The sequence below is a fragment of the Bufo bufo genome, chromosome 1 (genome assembly GCF_905171765.1).
Source record: "Bufo bufo chromosome 1, aBufBuf1.1, whole genome shotgun sequence".
NCBI lineage: Eukaryota > Metazoa > Chordata > Amphibia > Anura > Bufonidae > Bufo > Bufo bufo.
The window spans coordinates 827,029,056-827,052,857 of NC_053389.1; the positions used below are offsets into that span (position 1 = coordinate 827,029,056).

Below are 23,802 nucleotides of genomic sequence, written 5' to 3' on the forward strand. Positions count from 1 at the left end.
TGTCATCTTGGAGACCAGTGTAATTACAAGTAGTGATGAGCGGCAGGGGCAATATTCGAATTTGTGATATTTCGCGAATATTTGGGTGAATATTCGCCATATATTCGCGAATTCGAGAATTTGTTATCTCCAGTCATTATTTTCTTGATTGTGGAAATCGGCAATTAAAAACTTTGCATAAAAAATTTGCATTACGAAAATTTGCATTATGAAAATTCACAATCAACACTACTCCTAAAGTCAAAGACATTGCAGCCTTATCATTGGCCCACAAGCAAGAAGGGAGGTTACTGATGAAAAAAACATCTAGAATATTCAAAATTACAAATATATCTCACTATATTTTAAATATTTACGAATTCACGAAGTGCCGATATTCGCGACAAAAATTCGCAATTCGAATATTCATGATCAACACTAATTACAAGTACTTACTCCATTCACTTGAATGGGGAGCTGGGGAACAGGGGAGATGACTGCCACGGGGAGCGCCAAAGGTGCACTCAGTCCCCCATTAGCCGCAGACCTGCTGCTTAGCTTCGGGAGCGAGTTTCTGTGTTTGACCTCGTTCCCAGGGCGGCTTTGCTTGCTGGGAGGCTCCCTGCTCCTAGGTCTGCCTTGATCGCCGAGCTGATCACTCGGTGCTCGACTTGTCTGTCTGTCGGTCATGTGACGCTGGCCACGTCACATGACCCTCAGACCCCACTATAAATACAGGCAGCCTGCTGGCCACAGGTTACCTGTTAATTCTAAGTTCCTGGCTATTTGTTGGACTACTGAAATGCTACCTGATCCTGTTCCCTGATGATCCTTTGCCTGCTCCTCCTGTATTGCGCATCTCTCCTGGTATCCTGACCCCGGCTTCCACCTGACGATTCTTTGCGGACTCCTGTTGTACTTCGTTTCTCTCCTGGTATTTGACCTTGGCTTTTCCTGACTATTCTCTGCTCTTTCCTTAGTACTGCGTAGCTCTCTAGGTATTGACCCGGTGCTTTCACGTACCATTATTTGTCTTGTCTGTCTTCCCAGCACATATCCGAAGTTAGGGACTGCCGTCTAGTTGTCCCCTGTCATTAGGACTTGCGAGGCAAGTAGGCAGGGCCAGGGGTGAGGGTGGAGCGCAGTGGTTACTATCCTCCCCACTGTGTGTAGTGTACGTGACCGTCACAATGACGCATAGCATTTCCCATGCTTCATAGGAAATGAATAACCAAGAGGTATCTCTCAAGAAATCTTTATTAGGAGATACCTCTTTGTATTTTGTTAGAAGAAAGAGTGTCTTATTCTGCACTAGAATCCAAAAATTAGGCATTAATGGGGTCAGAATGCTTGCCGATATTTATATGCACACAAGTGTGCAAGAAAGAGTAGCTTGTTCTAAACAAGCCTGGATAAAGTCTCTCTTTTAATATGGAGCAGCAGCAGTGTAGTGTGGATGTGGAAAGGAAAGGGTGATAGTGGCATGTGGATGTAATAGTAGAAGGAGCAGCACAGCATGGAACAGAAAAGGCAGTATATGTGTGTAGTAGTAGTTATGACTGTGTAGCGGTAACAATAGTGGCAGTAGGGTTAATTGAAGTGGCCCTATTTACTGTTGTTTTAATTGTTGACCTGTCTCTGCAATGTTATTTGTGATTCTGTTTGTACATGAACCCCCTGATTGTAAAATGCTGCGGAATATGTTGGCGCTAGATAAATAAAGATTAATATTACTCATATACTGTCCCTTTCATAATTTATCGGTGACTTATGTGTGGCTTATGCAATTGTTTTTAGGGAGACAGAGCCACAGCACAACATCCTTCCAGGCCGCAAGTACAATGCAGAATGGCATTCTGTTCCGCTGTCTGTAACAAGACCTTGGTGAATACTTCCCCGGATTGGCTGATCAGGCTATATGCCTCTCAGCCAGTCAGGGAAAGACCCTGCTCCTTTCTCCTAGTGTCATAAGATCATCCTTTATTTCCCCCCTTGTGGTTTTGCCACCAACATGAACAGTAAAAGAGCCCTGAGTGCCGTTTTTATGCAATTCATCCTAATCGAATCAGAGAAGCTTCAGATTTGTTTGGAAGGCACATTTTTGTGAAGTCCAGAACAAATCTTATTGGTTAGAATCGATTCACTCATAAGTAAACGCCTGGTTGATGTGTTCTTCTTTCACAATCTCTTAAATATGGCAAATGTAGAGGTTATGCAATCTACATTGAGAGGAAAATTGATCTTTATCCTAGAGATTCTTGAAAGACTGCAAGGGCTTGGTTCTGGAATCAACAAGGTCTGCAAATAAGAATACCTTTTTTCAGAAACTATAGTCTGAACATAATAGAGGGGAGACTATTAGGGAAATTGAAGAATGGAATACACATAAGAAAAACGGCGTACAGGGCAAAGGTAAATTAAGCAAATCACGAGAGTGTAGGTTACCTTTAAAACTTGACTTTTAATGATAATACCTAATATGATAGGCCCATAAGCAAATAATACAATTAAAAAGCATGCATGCATCGGTGTCCATGCCACACAGAATGGTGAAAGTATAGGCAGATGTAGGATAACAATTGCTGAGAGGGCGACCTAACTGTTTGGCTATTGTGACCACCTATAGATTTGCCAGTCCCCTGATGATCTGGCCTATAATTTGGCCACTGAAGCACGTCGGTACGAGTGCGCTTGGCATTATTTATGTGTGTACCCGTGGTGTATGTAATTCCCTGGCGAAGCTGGGCAGTCATCGCCGCTACTGTTTAAGGGACACCCAGGGACATACAGAGAGGGCTTGAATGAGAGTTAGAATATAGGAAGTTATAGGGGAAGAGACCCAGTACCTGTCTCCCTCTTGATTCATACCCCCATTCTACTAACTCGCCCTCTCAGCAATTGTTATCCTACATCTGCCTATATTTTCACCATTCTGTGTGGCATGGACACCGATGCATGCATGCTTTTAACCACCTCCGGACCGCCTAACGCAGGATCGCGTTCCGGAGGTGGCAGCGCTGCGCACAGTCACGCATATACGCGTCATCTCGCGAGACGCGAGATTTCCTGTGAACGCGCGCACACAGGCGCGCGCGCTCACAGGAACGGACGGTAAGAGAGTTGATCTCCAGCCTGCCAGCGGCGATCGTTCGCTGGCAGGCTGGAGATGTGTTTTTTTTAACCCCTAAAAGGTATATTAGACGCTGTTTTGATAACAGCGTCTAATATACCTGCTACCTGGTCCTCTGGTGGTCCCCTTTGTTTGGATCGACCACCAGAGGACACAGGCAGCTCAGTAAAGTAGCACCAAGCACCACTACACTACACTACACCCCCCCGTCACTTATTAACCCCTTATTAGCCCCTGATCACCCCTGATCACCCCATATAGACTCCCTGATCACCCCCCTGTCATTGATTACCTCCCTGTAAAGCTCCATTCAGATGTCCGCATGATTTTTACGGATGCACTGATAGATGGATCGGATCCGCAAAACGCATCCGGACGTCTGAATGAAGCCTTACAGGGGCATGATCAATGACTGTGGTGATCACCCCATATAGACTCCCTGATCACCCCCCTGTAAAGCTCCATTCAGATGTCCGCATGATTTTTACGGATGCACTGATAGATGGATCCGATCCGCAAAACGCATCCGGACGTCTGAATGAAGCCTTACAGGGGCATGATCAATGACTGTGGTGATCACCCCATATAGACTCCCTGATCACACCCTGTAAAGCTCCATTCAGATGTCCGCATGATTTTTACGGATGCACTGATAGATGGATCCGATCCGCAAAACGCATCCGGACGTCTGAATGAAGCCTTACAGGGGCGTGATCAATGACTGTGGTGATCACCCCATATAGACTCCCTGATCACCCCCCTGTCATTGATTACCCCCCTGTAAAGCTCCATTCAGATGTCCGCATGATTTTTACGGATCCACTGATAGATGGATCGGATCCGCAAAACGCATACGGACGTCTGAATGAAGCCTTACACGGGCGTGATCAATGACTGTGGTTATCACCCCATATAGACTCCCTGATCACCCCCCTGTCATTGATCACCCCCCTTTCATTGATCACCCCTCTGTAAGGCTCCATTCAGACATTTTTTTGGCCCAAGTTAGCGGAATTTTTTTCTTTTTTTTCTTACAAACTCTCATATTCCACTAACTTGTGTCAAAAAATAAAATCTCACATGAACTCACCATACCCCTCACGGAAACCAAATGCGTAAAATTTTTTAGACATTTATATTCCAGACTTCTTCTCACGCTTTAGGGCCCCTAGAATGCCAGGGCAGTATAAATACCCCACATGTGACCCCATTTCGGAAAGAAGACACCCCCAGGTATTCCGTGAGGGGCATATTGAGTCCATGAAAGATTGAAATTTTTGTCCCAAGTTAGCGGAACGGGAGACTTTGTGAGAAAAAAATTAAAAATATCAATTTCCGCTAACTTGTGCCAAAAAAAAAAAAATTTCTATGAACTCGCCATGCCCCTCATTGAATACCTTGGGGTGTCTTCTTTCCAAAATGGGGTCACATGTGGGGTATTTATACTGCCCTGGCATTCTAGGGGCCCCAAAGCGTGAGAAGAAGTCTGGTATCCAAATGTCTAAAAATGCCCTCCTAAAAGGAATTTGGGCACCTTTGCGCATCTAGGCTGCAAAAAAGTGTCACACATCTGGTATCTCCGTACTCAGGAGAAGTTGGGGAATGTGTTTTGGGGTGTCATTTTACATATACCCATGCTGGGTGAGAGAAATATCTTGGTCAAATGCCAACTTTGTATAAAAAAATGAGAAAAGTTGTCTTTTGCCAAGATATTTCTCTCACCCAGCAAGGGTATATGTAAAATGACACCCCAAAACACATTCCCCAACTTCTCCTGAATACGGCGATACCACATGTGTGACACTTTTTTGCAGCCTAGGTGGGCAAAGGGGCCCACATTCCAAAGAGCACCTTTAGGATTTCACAGGTCATTTACCTACTTACCACACATTAGGGCCCCTGGAAAATGCCAGGGCAGTATAACTACCCCACAAGTGACCCCATTTTGGAAAGAAGACACCCCAAGGTATTCCGTGAGGGGCATGGCGAGTTCCTAGAATTTTTTATTTTTTGTCACAAGTTAGTGGAAAATGCTGATTTTTTTTTTTTTTTTTCATACAAAGTCTCATATTCCACTAACTTGTGACAAAAAATAAAAACTTCCATGAACTCACTATGCCCATCAGCGAATACCTTGGGGTCTCTTCTTTCCAAAATGGGGTCACTTGTGGGGTAGTTATACTGCCCTGGCATTCTAGGGGCCCAAATGTGTGGTAAGGAGTTTGAAATCAAATTCTGTAAAAAATGACCTGTGAAATCCGAAAGGTGCTCTTTGGAATATGGGCCCCTTTGCCCACCTAGGCTGCAAAAAAGTGTCACACATCTGGTATTGCCGTACTCAGGAGAAGGTGGGGAATGTGTTTTGGGGTGTCATTTTACATATACCCATGCTGGGTGAGAGAAATATCTTGGCAAAAGACAACTTTTCCCATTTTTTTATACAAAGTTGGCATTTGACCAAGATATTTATCTCACCCAGCATGGGTATATGTAAAATGACACCCCAAAACACATTCCCCACCTTCTCCTGAGTATGGAGATACCAGATGTGTGACACTTTTTTGCAGCCTAGGTGGGCAAAGGGGCCCATATTCCAAAGAGCACCTTTCGGATTTCACAGGTCATTTTTTTACAGAATTTGATTTCAAACTCCTTACCACACATTTGGGCCCCTAGAATGCCAGGGCAGTATAACTACCCAACAAGTGACCCCATTTTGGAAAGAAGAGACCCCAAGGTATTCGCTGATGGGCATAGTGAGTTCATGGAAGTTTTTATTTTTTGTCACAAGTTAGTGGAATATGAGACTTTGTATGAAAAAAAAAAAAAAAAAAAAATCATCATTTTCCACTAACTTGTGACAAAAAATAAAAAATTCTAGGAACTTGCCATGCCCCTCACGGAATACCTTGGGGTGTCTTCTTTCCAAAATTGGGTCACTTGTGGGGTAGTTATACTGCCCTGGCATTCTAGGGGCCCAAATGTGTGGTAAGGAGTTTGAAATCAAATTCCGTAAAAAATGACCTGTGAAATCCGAAAGGTGCTCTTTGGAATATGGGCCCCTTTGCCCACCTAGGCTGCAAAAAAGTGTCACACATCTGGTATTGCCGTACTCAGGAGAAGGTGGGGAATGTGTTTTGGGGTGTAATTTTACATATACCCATGCTGGGTGAGAGAAATATCTTGGCAAAAGACAACTTTTCCCATTTTTTTATACAAAGTTGGCATTTGACCAAGATATTTATCTCACCCAGCATGGGTATATGTAAAAAGACACCCCAAAACACATTCCTCAACTTCTCCTGAATACAGAGATACCAGATGTGTTACACTTTTTTGCAGCCTAGGTGGGCAAAGGGGCCCATTTTCCAAAGAGCACCTTTCGGATTTCACTGGTCATTTTTTACAGAATTTGATTTCAAACTCCTTACCACACATTTGGGCCCCTAGAATGCCAGGGCAGTATAACTACCCCACAAGTGACCCCATTTTGGAAAGAAGAGACCCCAAGGTATTTCGTGATGGGCATAGTGAGTTCATAGAAGTTTTTATTTTTTGTCACAAGTTAGTGGAATATGAGACTTTGTAAGAAAAAAAAAAAAAAATCATCATTTTCCGCTAACTTGTGACAAAAAATAAAAAGTTCTATGAACTCACTATGCCCATCGGTGAATACCTTAGGGTGTCTACTTTCCGAAATGGGGTCATTTGTGGGGTGTTTGTACTGTCTGGCCATTGTAGAACCTCAGGAAACATGACAGGTGCTCAGAAAGTCAGAGCTGCTTCAAAAAGCGGAAATTCACATTTTTGTACCATAGTTTGTAAACGCTATAACTTTTACCCAAACCATTTTTTTTTTACCCAAACATTTTTTTTTTATCAAAGACATGTAGAACTATAAATTTAGAGCAAAATTTCTATATAGATCTCGTTTTTTTTGCAAAATTTTACAACTGAAAGTGAAAAATGTTATTTTTTTGCAAAAAAATCGTTAAATTTCGATTAATAACAAAAAAAGTTAAAATGTCAGCAGCAATGAAATACCACCAAATGAAAGCTCTATTAGTGAGAAGAAAAGGAGGTAAAATTCATTTGGGTGGTAAGTTGCATGACCGAGCAATAAACGGTGAAAGTATTGTAGGTCAGAAGTGTAAAAAGTGGCCTGGTCTTTCAGGGTGTTTAAGCACTGGGGGCTGAGGTGGTTAATTGTATTTGCTTATGGGCCTATCATATTAGGTATTATCATTAAAAGTTACGTTTTAAAGGTAACCTACACTCTCGTGATTTGCAGAATTTTCCACTGGGTGCCAATTAATACAACATATTTTTGATTGGAGTGGTACATATCCTGGTTGTGTGAACACTTTCAAAGATAAATTAAACCTTTTCTCACATGTCTTCTCATGCACACGACTGTATTTCTTTGCGGTCCGCAAGAAGCTGTTCCGTTGTTCCGTGATCCGTTTCCGTTTTTGTTTCCGTGTGTCTTCCTTGATTTTTGGAGGATCACCAGACATGAAAAGTGAAAAAAAAATCTAAGTCAAGTTTGCCTTGCAAATGATAGGAAAAAAACGGACGCGGATGACTATCTTGTGTGCCTCCGTGTTTTTTCATGGACCCATTGACTTGAATGGGTGCGCGAACCGTTGTCCGTGAAAAAAATAGGACAGGTCATATTTTTTTGACGGACTGGAAACACGGATCACGGACGCGGATGACAAACGGTGCATTATCCGAGTTTTCAACGGACCCATTGAAAGTCAATAGGTCCGCAGAAAATCACGGAAAACGGAACAACGGACATGGAACACAACAACGGTCATGTGCATGAGGCCAAACTTTTCCCTCGTCAATGCCATAGGTCCTAAAAACATAGGAGTAGAGCTTTGATGAAATATTTTTCAACAATGTGACACCTGGTCATAGAAATTACACCCTGACCCTTTTTATATACCAATTGTTATATTTTTATTAAACTAATAAAGCTGTGATTTTTATGGGAATATTATGGCTTCACATATTTTTCAGTGGATGTGGCCTGTTTGTTTTGTTTAGCTTATTCTCGGTTATGACATGTTCACTATTGTTCACAGTGTGGAGAAAATGCTGTTACGAATTGAATATGAATAGGGCTATTCCTAAGGGTATTATCCCATTGGCCCTCCTTGTCTTCACCCTTTAACTCCTATACAGGGAACTGGACTCCACTGCAGGAGAACCCCAGGACATTACATCTTGTAGTACTCTCTATTCAAGTGATGTCTGACCCACAGTGGTTAAGAGACGCTGGTGGAGCACCTAGAGATAAGGCAAAACCATGGTCAAGGACAGGCCGAGGATGGGGCACGCAGAGAACATGAGGTCCACAAATAAGTCTGCAGTAACAGTGAGAAACTCAGGGTCAGAACAGAAATCAGGCAGAGATCAGGTCAGACATAGAAGGGTCAAAATCGGAAAACTAGCAGAGGTCAGGACAGGGGTAGATAAACATATAAAATGGCACCATTACAGGATAATAGAGTACTAAAACCTATTGCTCTGGTAATCTCCCATAGGGGTAGGTGTCCTGAGTACCACAGGGTGGCCAAGTATTGGCTGGAGAGAATTACATTATAGGCATTGACCTTTTAGGCGCCAGACTGACCTTTTAGGAAGCCTGCATAGAGTGTATGAAGAAGCACTCCTCCAGTGGCCAAGCACACCAGGCAGGTCTGAAACACTGAAGACCCAGAGCAGTGAATCGGGTGAGAAAAGCCAGGGCCATGCCCACCGGGAGTAGTGAAATGGTGGTGGGCATGAATGCCACAATAACAAGTGCCAAAATAAACTTTCATACATCATGACTAGTGTTGAGTGACATCAAGGCATCCGAAGTGGAATTTGATCCGAAGTTTAGGAAACATTTGATTCAACGTGAATCTGAATTCCCTCGCTTTTCATGGTAATGAATCTAAATGACAGCTACACGTGTTACAAAGTGAAAGTAAGAATCCCAGAAATGTGATGTAACCCCCCATAATACCGTGCAGCTAGCCAATCAGCAGCTACCCATCCCCTGTGATGTCACATCCCTATAAAAAAAACTCATCCCCCTTCCGTTCAGAGCGGCTCTACTGGGACGCATGTCTCCACTGCCCCCCGATCCTAATATTACTCCAGTTATGAAAGCCACTCTAAATGCGTGGTACACCTTACAAAAATCACCCTTAAGCTCCCCACTCCCATCACCTGTCCTCAAAATAGAGGATATTTTTCACTTAGCCCCCCAGGCCTTACAGAGCAGCCTTCCCACTGAAATTGCTCAGTCTAATCTGAAACTGATAGATCTATACAAAGAAGGCAAATTACTCTCCATAAAAGAGATATGTGATCTCTTAAAAAGTCCACTCTCAAGTTTTAATGGGCTCCATTTCTTAAGAGCATACATGTCTCAAAACGTACAATTACATACATTGTTACGCCCTATTACCTGGCTTGAACATATTATCTCTCGTGATTCCACCCCACATAAACTGATCTCACAATGGTATAACAGGTTGAGAACTCCTCCTGAAGCCCTAACGCCTGCTTTCATAAGACTTTGGGAAAAAGACCTAAATATAAGTCTCTCACCGGAGGATACCTGCATCATATATAACTCTTCACATAAAACCTCAAGGTGTGTCAGGATTCAGGAGAATAACTATAAAATCATCACAAGATGGTATAAAACCCCCGACAAGACATGCTTATATTCAGTTACAGCATCTGACACATGTTGGAGATGCTCAAAAGAAAGGGGCGCTTTTATCCACATATGGTGGACATGCCCAATTTTACTTAATTGGTGGGAAAAGGTTTTTCAAATCAGTAACAGGATTTGCAATTCCAATATTACTCCGTCTCCGGAAGTTGCCCTCCTGAATCTTTATCCTCGTAACCCCTCCCCCCCTAATCTACTTCTTTTCAAACATCTAGTGAATGCTGCAAAATTGCTGATCCCTACATTATGGTTATCCTCTGAGGTTCCCTCTTTGGATCAATGGTATCAGAAAATAGATCAAATTTACCGATTAGAGGAGTTATCCTCATGGGAACTGAGATCCCATCATAAGTTTCTAAATAACTGGAGTCAATGGATTTCCTTTAGAGGCTATTAGACAGGGATTAGCACAATCAACATTATCCTTAGATATATAACATCTAGGGCCTACCCCATCTATCTTCCCATCTACTTATTTCCTAACCCTTCTTAGATTGTTGGACGTTGAGTTGCTCAGACGGTACTGCTGCTCCCGCTTGGGACCGTCTCGGATGGATCATATCACTAAGGCTTAAGGTATTTAACAGACATTTTAGATCAATAATTGCCACCTGGTTTTTAAATGTGCTTTTTCTAAAGTATATTTTCCATATTTTCCATAGGATATTCTATACCGATTAACCCCTTGGATGCCGTTTTATCATACTTATTGTATAATTAATAATTGATAGACCTGTATTCTGTTCTTCTTATATGTAAGAGTAGAGGAGTTTGTTACTTCTCTTCTGCTCTATTTTTGTATTGTACTGATTTATTCAATAAAACTTTTAAAAACCAAAAAAAAAAAAAAAAAAACTCATCCCGCACGGCCCCTGCCATTGTCCTGTGAGCTGAGCATAGGGAGAGATGTGTCAAGCACTCATGGGCTAGGGATAGTGTTACTGAAAACTGGTTTATAAAAGAATATTGGACAGGGAGAGTGCAGGGACAGTGCAAGGAGACTGTTTTGAGACTGTAGGGAGAGTATAGGGGGACAGTAGGGAGACAGCAAGTTCAGTGTATCGCCATGTGCATGACATTCTACTGCACCCACATTCAGAGTTAAAGGGGTTATACGTCCTATTAGCCGTTCTGCATTGATTTTACATTGTTTTACTTTTTTTGGGGGTGGTTTATTAATAGGGGAAAAAAAAGGAAAAATATATGCCATAAGTGCCGTTCAGCAGTGAAGTTACATTGTACTACAAGCATTTACTGGGTGTATTAATAGGAAATATACGTATGTCCCTTTAGCCTTTATGTGGTGAATTGTGATTGTTATTTTTTTGGGGGGATTTAGGAATAGGAAAAATAATACATCTTAATTGCCGTTCTGCGGTGAATTGTGATATTTTTTTTTTCTTGGGGGGGGGGGTTTATTAATCAGAAAAAAATATATACCGTATATATGTCTTAATTGCCGTTCAGCAGTGAAGTTACATTGTACTACAGCCATTAGCGTGGTGTAGAAAAAGTAAATATACGTACGTCCCATTAGCCAGTGAATTGTGATTGTTATATTTCTTTTTTTGGGGTGTAGTTATAGGAAAAAGAATATATCTTAATTGACCTTCTGTGGTGAATTGTAATTATTTTTTTTTGAGGTGGAGATTATTAATAATAATAAAAAAAAAAATATATATATATATATATATATATATATATATATATAGATATATCTTAATTGCCATTCAGCGATGAAGTAAAATTGTACTACAGCCTTTTTTGGTATTATTTTAATTTTAATTTAATTATTTTATTATACAGTATGTCAGACAGACAGGTGACAGGCCCTTCACCTGTCCTGAACCTTCCTCTGTCATTTTCAGTTCCCTCAGCACGAGAATTATTATATGCCATAGGCTCGGCTCCACTTTTCAGCGGGGACGAGCTACTAGAAGACAGTCAGCAGCTACTGCCCAGCCAAGATCTGGAGGAGACATCCGCCGCTTCATTCGGTAGACGGGCAAGTAGTGATGATGAGTCGTGTGGGAGCAGGTGTTGTGAGCAGTCAGGCTCCTGGCACTGAGAGCGTTGAGGGGGACATCAGTATTGTGCAGACAATAGCAGATGATGATGATGATGTAGCCGATCGCACTTGGGAGCCGGGTGAAGAAGGGGCTTCATCATCAATTCATCATCATCATCAGGAGAAGAGGCTGGCAGCTTGTGCATGAGGCAGCGGCAGAGCCAGTATGGTGGCAGCGTGGTAGTGAGTCAGCAGGGTGGCAGCAGTGGGAGGTCGGGAGCAAAACGTGCCCGGGGTAGACCACCTGCTTCGCAGAAGCCTACCTGTTCGGAAGAAAGCAGTGCAGGGGTCCACGGAGGCAGCAGTAGCAGACAGTTAGCGTGGAGTGTTGGGGGAAAATGCCATAATCGGCAGTGTGGCAATTTTTTGTTAAACCGCCGGAGGAGGTAAACATGGCCATTTGCCAAATTTGTATGCAGAAGGTGAACCGTGGCCAGGGGGCCAATGTTGGCACCACGGCCCTGCATCAACACATGGAAGCGTCCCCATAAAGTGCCCTGGGAGAACTGTGGCTCTGATGTGGTGGTCCAGCATGCTGCAGCAACCGCTGCATCACCCAGTGGCACCCACCCAATTTCATGCAGTCAAGGCTCCACCACCTCAGCCGAAGGGAGCTTTCTGTCTTTCCCATCATCTGCTGGTCCTGATGCTCCTGCTCCTCCTCCTCCTCGTCAGTCATTCCATCAGCAATCGATTACTGAAACGATTGCCAAGAGACGACAGTATACGGCGCAGAAGCTGAACGTACTCCTGGCCAAGTTGCTGGTGCTGCAGTCCCTCCCTTTACAAGTGGTGGACTCTGCAACTTTCAGAGAACTGATGGCTTGTGCTGAGCCGAGGTGGAGAGTCCCAAGCCCTCATTTCTTTGCCAAAAAGGCAGTACCAGACCTGCACACATATGTAGACCGGAAGGTGGGCCAGTCCTTGAGTCTGTCGGTGTCTGCAAAAGTGCACGGCAGCACCGATGTATGAAGCTGTAACGATAGTCAAGAACAATATATGTCCTTTACGGCTCACTGGGTGAATGTGGTTCCTAAAGCTACACCAGCAACTTGGCCAGGAGATGCAGATTCCACCTCCACGTTCTCACGCTGTTGGTCCTGCAACAATGTCCACCTCTGCCTCCTCATGCTTTACTGTGTCCTCAGACTCCACTGCAGGGACCATTCACAGTGCCCCTCCAGCATACTACATGTGCATGGCACAGCGGTGTCACGCTGTTCTGCACCAAGTTTGCCTGGGCGAACAGAGTCACACAGGGGAGAAACTGCTCCGCATACTTCATCAAGAAATCAAATCCTGGCTTTCTCCTCGACAAGTCAAAATCGGAACCATGGTGACTGACAATGGGAAAAACATGGTGTCGGCACTGTTTCAAGGAGGGCTGAGCCATGTGCCCGGCATGGCGCACGTGTTTAATTTGGTTGTAAAGCGGTTCCTGAAGTCATCTGCCCATCTGCAAGACATCCTGAAAATGGCCAGGAAACTTTGCATGCACTTCAGCCACCACAAAGAACTCCCTCCTTGAGCTGCAGCCGCAGAAAGGCGTCCCCCAACATAGGCTGATATGCGACGTTTCCACCCATTGGAATTCTACCCTCCATATGTTGGACCGATTATATGAATAGAGAAAGGCCATAAACGATTTCTTGATGATACAAATTATTTGGGCTGTCCATAATTTAGGAATAAATTGTCCAGAAAAAAGAAAAATTCCGGTTGACAATTTGGTTACATGGTGATAAATGAGATCTGCCTGTAATAGTGATGGCACAGTAACTAATGCTACGGCCAGGTTTACACCAGTGCTTCAGTTTCCTTTCTCCTCCGTTATAGGAGCAGAACTAAGAAAATAACGGAACCACTGGAGCCGTTAAATGGCGGTAAAAGTCGGTTACTGACGGACCCCGTTCATTCATATCATTACTGGACAGTAAAACATCACTATAACAACCATGACAAACTTGATCAAATTCAACGTCAATGTCATTCATAGCTAATGCATTCTGTTACGAAAATTTCATTCTGCATCACCATGACAGCAGCAAGTTTTAAACAAATTCTATGTTACTGCAGTGCAACAAAATTTTAACCCATGTGGATCCCTCCATAAGGCCCGTTATCCCTGCATACTGTGAACGTACTGAAATTTCTCTAAGTAAATGTATTATGGTTAAAACCATATGGGCCGAACACGGTGCATGGATCGAACATGGCCGCTGGATTATTGCGATAAGGGAAAAGTAGCTGCCATATAATATGTTAGCCAAACAGGGGCTGTTGCTGGTATGGGGTAATGGTATCTAAAGGGTTAAATTCTGGACATTCGTGCTGCACGTGTCAGCGGGCACCATTTTTAAATGTCCGTCCGCCAACGTAGATACACTGTCGGCAGTCTAGAAAGGGTTAACTTTCCCACTGAGAGGTCTACGTACGGTATACCTGATTTATAGTGATTCATGACTAATTCATTTGTAACAAATTACATTTCTTGTCAAAGTTCTGCGAATCGGTTGAATTGAATTTTTCAAAACTTCGCTCGTAGAAATATGTGTAGAAATTACATATACAGGGAGTGCAGAATTATTAGGAAAGTTGTATTTTTGAGGATTAATTTTATTATTGAACAACAACCATGTTCTCAATGAACCCAAAAAACTCATTAATATCAAAGCTGAATATTTTTGGAAGTAGTTTTTAGTTTGTTTTTAGTTTTAGCTATTTTAGGGGGATATCTGTGTGTGCAGGTGACTATTACTGTGCATAATTATTAGGCAACTTAACAAAAAACAAATATATACCCATTTCAATTATTTATTTTTACCAGTGAAACCAATATAACATCTCAACATTCACAAATATACATTTCTGACATTCAAAAACAAAACAAAAACAAATCAGTGACCAATATAGCCACCTTTCTTTGCAAGGACACTCAAAAGCCTGCCATCCATGGATTCTGTCAGTGTTTTGATCTGTTCACGATCAACGTTGCGTGCAGCAGCAACCACAGCCTCCCAGACACTGTTCAGAGAGGTGTACTGTTTTCCCTCCTTGTAAATCTCACATTTGATGATGGACCAGCAGGTTCTCAATGGGGTTCAGATCAGGTGAACAAGGAGGCCATGTCATTAGATTTTCTTCTTTTATACCCTTTCTTGCCAGCCACGCTGTGGAGTACTTGGACGCGTGTGATGGAGCATTGTCCTGCATGAAAATCATGTTTTTCTTGAAGGATGCAGACTTCTTCCTGTACCACTGCTTGAAGAAGGTGTCTTCCAGAAACTGGCAGTAGGACTGGGAGTTGAGCTTGACTCCATCCTCAACCCGAAAAGGCCCCACAAGCTCATCTTTGATGATACCAGCCCAAACCAGTACTCCACCTCCACCTTGCTGGCGTCTGAGTCGGACTGGAGCTCTCTGCCCTTTACCAATCGAGCCACGGGCCCATCCATCTGGCCCATCAAGACTCACTTCATTTCATCAGTCCATAAAACCTTAGAAAAATCAGTCTTGAGATATTTCTTGGCCCAGTCTTGACGTTTCAGCTTGTGTGTCTTGTTCAGTGGTGGTCATCTTTCAGCCTTTCTTACCTTGGCCATGTCTCTGAATATTGCACACCTTGTGCTTTTGGGCACTCCAGTGATGTTGCAGCTCTGAAATATGGCCAAACTGGTGGCAAGTGGCATCTTGGCAGCTGCACGCTTGACTTTTCTCAGTTCATGGGCAGTTATTTTGCTCCTTGGTTTTTCCACACGCTTCTTGCGACCCTGTTGACTATTTTGAATGAAACGCTTGATTGTTCGATGATCACGCTTCAGAAGCTTTGCAAATTTTAAGAGTGCTGCATCCCTCTGCAAGATATCTCACTATTTTTGACTTTTCTGAGCCTGTCAAGTCCTGTCAAGTCCTTCTTTTGACCCATTTTGCCAAAGGAAAGGAAGTTGCCTAATAATTATGTACACCTGATATAGGGTGTTGATGTCATTAGACCACACCCCTTCTCATTACAGAGATGCACATCACCTAATATGCTTAATTGATAGTAGGCTTTTGAGCCTATACAGCTTGGAGTAAGACAACATGCATAAAGAGGATTATGTGGTCAAAATACTCATTTGCCTAATAATTCTGTACAGGGTGTAGAAGAGCCATAAAAAAACTTCAAATGTATGGCTTTTTATACACATTTTTAAAAAGTGCATAAAGAAAGTCCATTTCCCCAGGTCTATCCAGCCTTCCAATAAAGAATCATCAATCATTCTAAACAGTTTTTAAAAGGGGTTACTTAGCAAGTTATCCCTAAATGCATGGGTGTAGCTATAGGGGGTGCAGAGATAGCAGTCACTACTGGGCCCAGAAATCTGAGGGGGCCCAAAAATTTTGTGGCGCATAAGAAGACACTGGTATTATACAAAGTTCATGCAGATCAAGTTACACCTCTGGCTGGAGAGAAGGTGTTAGGTCAAGCATTTGGCATTGTGGGTTGATGTTTCAATTTTTGGCAACACAAAGGCTATGTGCTTCCCTGCCCCTACTCCAAGGCCCATGAGCTTTTGGCTACGCCCCTGTTTAAATATTTCTAACTAAGAAACTGTAGTTATCAAAGGTGACCCAGTCTCCCACAGTGAACGATCGATCACCATTGCTAATTAAAGATTATAAGTAAATTGTATGTACGCATGCGCAGTAGATCCCAGAGTATCTGCCAGGATGAATAGAAGTGCACTGTGCGTGCACTAATATGTGATCACTAGAGATGTCGCGAACATAAAATTTTCCGTTCGCGAACTGGGCGAACCACCATAGACTTCAATAGGCAGGCGAATTATAAAACCCACAGGGACTCTTTCTGGCCACAATAGTGATGGAAAAGTTGTTTCAAGGGACTAACACCTGGACTGTGGCATCCCGGAGGGGGATCCATGGCAAAACTCCCATGGAAAATTACGTAGTTGACGCAGAGTCGGGTTTTAATCCATAAAGGGCATAAATCACCTAACATTCCTAAATTGTTTGGAATAACGTGCTTTAAAACATCAGGTATGATGTTGTATCGATCAGGTAGTGTAAGGGTTATGCCCGCTTCACAGTGACAGACAAAACTCCCCGTTTAACGCACCGCAAACAACCGCAAACAGTCCATTTGCACAACCGCAAACTCCCCATTTGCACAAGGTTGGATACCAAGCTTTCCGTGTCCCATTCCTTGTCCTCACTGATGTCATTGAAGGTCTCTTCCTCCACCCAGCCACGTACAACACCAAGGGTCCCCAAAAGGTGACAACAAGCCCCCTGGGACGCCTGATGTGGTTGGTCTTCCACCTCCTCAAAGCCACCTTCCTCCTCTGACTCCTCTTCTTCAGACTCCTCTCTCTGCGTTGCCTCTCTCTGCGTTATTATAAGGTGTGTTAAGTAGTACTATTCCTATCAGTTTAATCCCTGTTACATCCCCTATCAGGGGACATGTATATGGAATCGATTTTAGGAACCGGGAGATGGAAAAAGATGCTTGGTCGGTCCTCCTACTTCAAATTTGGGGCACTGTGCATGCAATCTAATGTGCCGCCAGATAGTTGTGGTGTGTTATGTTGTTCTATTCTTATCAGTTTAATCCCTGTTTCGTCCCCTATCAGGGGACGTGTATATGGCATCGATTTTAGGAACGGGGAGATGGAAAAAGATGCTTGGTCGGTCCTCCTACTTCAAATTTGGGGCACTGCGCGTGTAATCTAATGTGCCACCAGATAGGAGTGGTGTGTTAAGTGGTTCTATTCTTATCAGTTTAATCCCTGTTACGTCCCCTATCAGCTTTCAGGCAAGTCAACCCCAAGACGGCGTGACACTGTCGTATCCGGGATGTGGAATAGCCCCTGGGGAGCTGGGGGGGTGCCGTTGATGTGGAGCAAGACGCAGCAGCAGAAGAGGACTCAGCCGAGGAGATTATGGAAGAGGGTGGAGTAGGAGGAGTAGAGGAGGTGGCAGCAGGCCTGCCTGCAAGTCGTGGCGGTGTCACCAACTCATCTGCAGAGCCACACATTCCATGCTTGGCAGCCGTCAGCAGGTTTACCCAATGCGCAGTGTAGGTGATATACCTGCCCTGACCATGCTTTGCAGACCAGGTATCAGTGGTGAGATGGACCCTTGCCCCAACACTGTGTGCCAGACATGCCATGATTTCCTTTTCCACAATAGAGTACAGGTTGGGGATTGCCTTTTGTGAAAAGAAATTTCGGCCGGGTACCTTCCACTGCGGTGTCCCAATAGCTACAAATTTTTGGAAGGCCTCAGATTCCACGAGCTTGTTGGGTGAAAGCTGGCGGGCTAAGAGTTCCGAAAAGCCAGCTGTCAGATGCCGGGCAAGGGGGTGACTTTGTGACATTGGCTTCTTACGCTCAAACATTTCCTTGACAGACACCTGACTGTGGCCAGATAAGCAGGAACTGCTGAAGGTGAGAGGCGGAGTGGCGGGTGGTTGAGAGGGGGCAAGGAGGACAGCAGTGGTTGACGTGGCTGAAGATGCTGGACCAGGAGGAGGATGGCGGCTTTGAGTATGTGTGCTGCTTGTACTCATCATGTGTTGATCCCATAGGCGTTTGTGATGTGCGATCATGTGCCTTCGCAAAGCAGTTGTACCTAGGTGGGTGTTGGACTTCCCACGACTCAGTTTCTTTTGGCACAGGTTGCAAATGGCATCGCTGTTGTCAGAGGCAGACACACAAAAAAAATGCCACACTGCTGAGCTCTGCAATGACGGCATTCTGGTGGTGGCAACAGCATGCGTTGATTAGCGTGCTTTCTGGCTGACCCCGTGTGCCGATACATGCTGTCTGACTGTGCCACTAGCTCCTTGCGAAGACCTCCCCCTGCTTCCAACTCGTCTCCTCCTCCTCTCTGTCTCCCCATCTGAACTTTCCCCCTGTTCTTCTTCTCTTCTAGCGGGCACCCACGTGACATCCACGGACACATCGTCATCATCAACCGCTTCACTTAAATCTGACAACTCAGCAAAGGAAGCAGCAGCGGGTACAACATCATCATCATCACACCATACGTCCATGTGTGTAATGCTGCCTGACTGAGACATATCCCTGTTATCTACATCCTCTGGCAATAATGGTTGCGCATCACTCATTTCTTCCAACTGATGTGTAAATAACTCCTCTGACAGATCAAGTGAAGCGGCTGTGGTGCTAGTGTTGGTGGTGGCGGCAGGCGGGCGATTGGTAACTTGAGAGGTGCCCGAAGCTAAGCTGGAGGAGGATGGTGCGTCAAGGTTCCGAGCGGAAGCTGTAGAAGATTGGGTGTCCTGTGTTAGCCAGTCAACTATGTCCTCAGAACTTTTCGAGTTCAGGGTACGTGGCCTCTGAACACTGGGCATTATTCTAGGGCCAAAGGGAATCACAGCACCACGACGGCCCCTGCGGGATGGCCTGCCTCTGCCTGTCATTTTTTTTTAGATTAGTTTAGTTGTACTATGCGTGCAAGCTACTGTGACACCAGATATGAGTGGCACTGTGCACTGGCAGAAGTTGGCAGAGTAGATGCTGTAGGCCTGACCCACACGCTTGCAGAAAACTAACTGCTATTCAATCTATTACAGTCAAAATTGTATTTTTTTTTTTTTATGTGCACCACTGTTACACCAGATATGAGTTGCACTGGTGTGACACTGTGCCCTTGCAGGCCCTGAAACGCACACTTGTGAAGGAAAATGACTGATATTATTTCACAGTCAAAAATTATTATTTATTTTTTTAAATGCAAGCTATTGTGACACCAGATATGAGTGGTGGCACTGGGCAAGTGGGCACAGTATACGCTGTGAGCCTGACACACACGCTGGCAGGCAACTGCAATTAGATTACACAGGAAAAAAAAAAAAAACAGACTGATGTTCTAGCCCTAAAAAGGGCTTTTTGGGGTGCTGTCCTTACAGCAGAGATCAGATGAGTCTTTCAGGACTGTAGTGGACACTGAATACACTGGCCTAGCTATCGATTTCCCTATTAAATCAGCAGCAGCTACACTGTCCCTCCTCTCACTAAGACTGCAGCTTCCGAATGAATCTAAAATGGATGCTGTCCAGGAGGTGGGAGGGTCTGGGAGGGAGGGTCTGCTGCTTATTGGCTGGAATGTGTCTGCTGACTGTGAGGTACAGGGTCAAAGTTTACTCAAAGATGATGAATAGGGGGCGGACCGAACATCGCATATGTTCGCCCGCCGCAGCGAACGCAAACAAGCTATGTTCATCGGGAACTATTCGCCGGTGAACTATTCGGGACATCTCTAGTGATCACATGACTCTTGTTTGCGAGTACACAGGGCCAAACAATATGATGTATCCAAGGCCTTGGCATCGTCAATCAATATTTGGAGTGAAGGTCTGGGTGGATAATGGATATTTCATGCACGGAGGTCAGTGGCAGTGCCCTCGGTGCACTGAAATAAGGATGAGCAAATTGATTCTACCAGTTCTGAATTCTTCCCGAAATTAACAACATAGTAACATAGTATATAAGGCCGAAAAAATACATTTGTCCATCCAGCTAAGCCTGTCATCCTGCAAGTTGATCCAGAGGAAGGCAAAAAAAAAACTGTGAGATACAGGTGAAACTCAAGAAATTTCTAATTATAAGATTTTTACTTTCACCTGTAGAAGACAATTTTCCCAACTTAAGGGAAAAAAAATTCCTTCCCGTCTCCAATCAGGCATCAGAATAACTCCCTGGATCAACGACCCCTCTCTAGTAGCTATAGCCTGTAATATTATTACGCTCCAGAAATACATCCAGGCCCCTCTTGAATTCCTTTATTGTACTCACCATCACCACCTCCTCAGGCAGAGAGCTCCATAGTCTCACTGCTCTTACCATAAAGAATCCTCTTCTATGTTTGTGTACAAACCTTCTTTCCTCCAGACGCAGAGGATGTCCCCTCGTCACAGTCACAGTCCTGGGGATAAATAGATGATGGGAGAGATCTCTGTAATGTCCCCTGATATTTATACATAGTAATTAGATCTCCCCTCAGTCGTCTTTTATCTAAAGTGAATAACCCTAATGTTGATAATCTTTCAGGGTACTGTAATTCCCTCATTCCAGTTATTACTTTAGTTGCCCTCCTCTGAACCCTCTCCAGCTCTGCTATGTCTGCCTTGTTCACTGTACTCCATGTGTGGTCTGACCAGTGATTTGTAAAGTGGTAGGACTATGTTCTCATCACGGGCATCTATGACCCTTTTGATGCAACCCATTATCTTATTGGCCTTGGCAGCAGCTGCCTGACACTGGTTTTTACAGCTTAGTTTGCCATTCACTAAAATTCCTAGGTCCTTTTCCATGTCAGTGTTACCGAGTGTTTTACCATTTAGTATGTACGGGTGACTTGCATTATTCCTTCCTATGTGCATAACCCTACATTTGTCAGTGTTAAACCTCATCTGCCACTTCTATGCCCAAGCCTGCAATCTATCCAGATCCATCTGTAGCAGTATATTGTCCTCTTTTGTGTCAATTACTTTACACAGTTTAGTGTCATCTTCAAAAATATATATTTTACTGTGCAAGTCTTCTACAAGATCATTAATACATATATTGAAGAGAATAGGGCCCAATACTGACCCCTCAGGTACTCCACTAGTGACAGTCTGAGTGTGTACCATTGATAACCACCCTCTGTTTTCTATCACTGAGCCAGTTACTTACCCAGATACAGACATTTTCTTCCAGTCCGAGCATTCTTATTTTATATACTAACCTTTTATGTGGTACAGTGTCAAATGCTTTGGAGAAGTCCAGATATACGACATTTATTGATTTGATGCTGTCAAGTCTAGAACTTACCTCCTCATGGAAACTGATTAAATTAGTTTGACATCACTGATCCCTCGTGAAGCCATGCTGATATGGCATTATTTGCCTTTTTTCATTTAGGTGATCTAAGATAGCATCTCTTAGAAAACCTTCAAACAGTTTACACACAACGGATGTTAAACTCACTGGCCTATAGTTTCCTGGCTTTTGGACCCTTTTTGAATATTTGCGCCACAATTGCTATGCGTCAATCCTGTGGAACACTCCCTGTCAGTATAGAGTCCTTAAATATCAGAAATAAGGGTCTGGCTATGACATTACTTAATTCTCTTAGGATACGGGGGGGTGCCATCTGGTCCTGGCAATTTGTCTATTTTAATCTTTTTAAGACGCCGCTGTACATCTTCCTGGGTCAGACAGGACACTTTTGATGGGGAATTTACCTTTAACATTCTGCATTTCATTTGACAGTTTATTTTCTTCAGTGAATACAGTGGAGAAAAAATATTTAATAGCTTTGCTTTCTCCTCATCGCTTTCTGCAACCCCTCCCTCATCACTCCGAAAAGGGCGGACACCTTCAGATTTATACTTTTTACAATTTAAATAATTAAAGAACATTTTAGGGTTAGTTTTGCTCTCTTTGGCAATTAATCTCTCGGTCTCTAGTTTGGCCGCTTTTATTTGTTTTTTACATATTCTATATTTTTTTCTTATATTTTTTCAGTGCTTCCTCGCTACCCTCCTGTTTTAGTGATTTTAAATGCTTTCTTTTTGTCATTTATTGCTTTCTTTACAGTTCTATTTATCCACATTGGTTTCTTCTTGTTCCATAACATTTTATTGCCATAAGGTATGTACCTCTCAATATTAGAATTTAGGATGCTTTTATAAATATCCCATTTTGTGGCTGTATTTTTATTTTTGAGGACTTTGTCCCAGTTAGTTAGGCCTATGGCATTTCTTAGTTGGCTAAATTTAGCTTTTTTGAAGTTTGGCATTTTTTTTTCTTCCCTGAAGAAACGCTTGTTTGAAGGATAATAGAAGGTTATAATTTTATGTTCACTATTTCCCAGGTGTCCCCCAACCTGCACATCTGTTGTTCTGTCAGGTCTATTGGTTAATACTAATTCTAGTATGGCCATCCCCTCGGGTCCTGAACCAGTTGGGAAAGGCTATTGCCAATAACCTGTTTCCTTTATGAGATATACAGGTTTCAGTTTCCCAGTCTATATCTGGGTAGTTGAAGGCCCTCCATAATAATGACCTCAATATGATTTGCCGCCTCGTCTATCTCGTTTAGTAGTAGATTTTCTGTGGACTCTGGTATATTAGGTGGTTTATAATAAACTCCTATTAGTAATTTATTATTGCTTTTGCCTCCATGTACTTCTACCCACAGTGACTCCACATGTTCATGTCCCTCACTTATATCTTCTCGGACTGTGGGCTTTAGACAGGACTTTACATAAATTCAGACTCCCCCCCTCTCCGGTTTTTGTGATCCTTTCTAAACAGACTGTAACCTTGTACATTAACTGCCCAGTCATAACTATCATCCAGCCATGTCTCAGTTATTCCCACTATGTCATAGTCCTCCTCACACATCACTAATTCCAGTTCCCCAGTTTTATTAGTCATGCTTCTGCCATTAGTATACATATCTGCCATTAGTATACATACATTTAAGATTATGTATATTTTTTACTCTACACCTTTCCTTCTGAAATGTTCTAGTCCCTCCTTCCACTCCTCCCCCAGTTCCTTTACCTTTCCCAAGGTATCTATCTGCACTATATTCCCCTCCTATAACGTAATTACCCTCCATGCCAGTCCCTAGTTTAAACACTCCTCCAACCTTCTAGCCATCTTCTCCCCCAACACAGCTGCCCCTTCCCCATTGAGGTGCAGCCCATATCTACGATAGAGCCTGTAGTCGAGAGAGAAGTCGGCCCAGTTCTACAGGAACCCAAACCCCTCTTTCCTAGACCAATTCTTGAGCCACTTGTTAACCTCCCTTATCCCCCGCTGCCTTTCTTGTGTGGCTTGTGGTACCGTCAGTATTTCGG

At 43.4% G+C, this 23,802-nt stretch overlaps 1 long non-coding RNA gene across 1 annotated transcript; it reads left to right on the forward strand.

Annotated features, from left to right (window-relative positions):
• The first annotated feature begins 4,338 nt into the window (after window positions 1-4,338).
• Window positions 4,339-23,394, forward strand: LOC120986639. The gene is made up of 3 exons (XR_005775716.1): window positions 4,339-4,349; window positions 18,418-18,422; window positions 23,280-23,394. It is a non-coding gene; the product is annotated as an uncharacterized LOC120986639 (long non-coding RNA).
• Window positions 23,395-23,802: the final 408 nt, after the last annotated feature.